This window comes from Sander lucioperca, chromosome 13, assembly GCF_008315115.2.
Source record: "Sander lucioperca isolate FBNREF2018 chromosome 13, SLUC_FBN_1.2, whole genome shotgun sequence".
NCBI lineage: Eukaryota > Metazoa > Chordata > Actinopteri > Perciformes > Percidae > Sander > Sander lucioperca.
In genome coordinates, this window is record NC_050185.1 from 10,404,467 (window position 1) to 10,407,154 (window position 2,688).

Below are 2,688 nucleotides of genomic sequence, written 5' to 3' on the forward strand. Positions count from 1 at the left end.
CTCATGAATTTTTTTTTTAAAAGAGCTGTGCTACCATTGACTTCTGTGTTATTGCAAGATGTTTTAGTCCTATGCCTCCTCAGTCAGTGAGCTGTTTGAAATCGCTTATATGATATCTATGTCACATTTGCACTAACTTGGTGGAGGAGTTTGCAGAGTTGTAACATTTAAGGAATATAAGCAGGGTGTATGATATCAGTATTGCTTAACGTTAGAAACATTTTAATGTAATTAAATAAGAACTCTGTTTTGCCAGAATCCAGATAACATGAACATTTTCATTCATGTTTCTGGCCACTGGCTTTCCATTGACAACGACATTCATGGTGGTTAGGTAAATCTATAAAACAAACCTCCCATTTGGTAGCAATCTCTGTAACAACCAGCACTTTTTGTTGCAAAGTGAACAGCTTGTTGGCATGAAATGCAAAACTGGATGCAAAACGTGTCTTTTAAAAAACATGTAAAATGAAGAATAATTTTCTACAACGTTTAAACTCTTTCTACAAAGTTTCAACTTTTTTTGGGGAATTTAATGCCTTTATTTGATAGTGATCGTAGAGAGAGAGAGAGAGAATGTGGGGAAAGAGAGTAAGGGAATGACATACAGCAAAATGTTCGGTCAGCCGGGAATCAAACCGTGGACTCGCTGCTCAAGGCATGTGGTATGCATCCTAACCACTCGGGTATCAGGGCACAATGAAAGTTTAAACTTCTGACATATTTGTTAAAACACCCAATCAGAAGCATGCATGGGGATATGATGGAGCCCAGCAATGAATCCTGTAGGTTCACAAACAAATATGTCTGCAAAGAATGAACTGTTGCACACTTTATGTGTGCAGTAAATGTTTGATTGGAAAGATGTCCCAGTTTTCACCTCTGCCATGACATTTTATAACTTCCCAAAAGAAGACTAAGGCCTGAGCTAGCAGCTCTGTAAGGCTATAAACGGACACCGCAGTGGTTTGAGCAAAATGCATGCTACCATGTTCATAATGCCATTGCTGATGTGGCTGATGCTAAGCAGGTATGACGTTTACCATGTTCACCATCTTAGTTTAGCTTGTTAGCATTCTAATTTAGACAAAAATAAAGTATTGGGCACATCGAAATGTTTACTCGATGATGATGCCAGATAAAAAGTTGGGATCACAGAAGTTATTATAATTAATGCTAAGAGGAACATGAATACGTGTAGTAAATTCTTAATGGCAACCCAACCCATAGTCGTCACCACAAATGTCAACCTGCTGGTGGTGCAAGAGGAAAAGTCACAGGATTGCTAAAGTGAGACAGATTAATTCTGTGGGATCATGGCAATCCATTCAATAGTTGTTGTTCAGTTGGGACCAAAGTGGTGGATCTATTGACATTGCCATCCCTAGAGCCATGCTGCTAGCATGTCTAATAATTAAAACAAATGTTTCCCTTTTTCATGCAATACATTTCTTTACTTACAAGTCTTTTTATGTCTCTCATTGTCTCTCTCCAGTCCATCTCCTGTGGTGTTGAATACTTGAACAAACCTCATAGAGCCATCTGACTATGACGGCAATCTTTTCTAAAACTCAACCACGCTGCCTTTGAGGAGCATAATGAGTCATGCATCATGATTCCATGAGGTTTGACCTTTATTCACTTTCATTCAAATATCCAACATGGATGTCTCAACCGGAAATAGGCTATACATTTTGAAGTAAAAAGATATTCTCAACATGCAACTTAACAACAGTTCCATTACAGTAGCATTATGCACTCAGTGGTTTAGTATAATAACCTCCATCTGTTTTATAAACCTGTTTGCAGTCGGACATTGTAATTTTTGTTGGCATCCACTCCTCCCGCCACATTCCAACCTTCACTAACAGTCAGAGCCTTGCCTCCTCGCCTCGGCCCTTTTCATTTGACATTTAAAGCTATAGTGCGTAGTTTATGTCGCCCCCATGAGGAATTCTAAGTAATGGCAATAACACTGTCGGCGCGTCCACATGAAACAGCCTTCCGTGATCGCGCATGCGCACGGACGTTCATTAATATGAAAAAGTTACGCACTAAAGCTTTAAATCTACCGACTTATACCTCAATTTCTAACTACTGAATTGGACTTGGTGGTTGACTGACCTACATCAAGGACCGGTGGAAATTCCCTTGCCAATTCCGTGCCAATTCATATGACCTTGAGCTTCAGTAAATAATATGCAGCCAAATGCGAGGCTCTTAAATAGGGGAGCACACGCACAAGAACAAATGAATGTGTTCTGACTTAAGCTTCACACTGTTTACTGGATGTCCAAGCTGAATTAACATGTATTTAGCGTATTCCACTACTTTACTTTGGAAATGCACCATGTACCATCTGAAACTGGTTATATATTTTTTCTACTTTTTAGTTAACGGCATCATGCTTACCAGCTTTTTGTTCTGTGAAGATTTTAGTGTTATTAATGTCATTGTCTTTTCCATGTTTAATTTCCCTCTTGCCTAGCTTTCATGCAGTATATGCTAGTTAGAATCCAAACAAATAGAAGTAAGTAAGCCTCTTTATGTCTCAAATCTGAGTTGTTCCCAGCATATCTTTTTTTTTCATTCAAAGATGACATAACCATTTGGATTTGGAGTTAAAATGATGACGTGCCATCTCCACTACTTTATAAATTGTATCTTGTACAATTACTTCAAACAAAG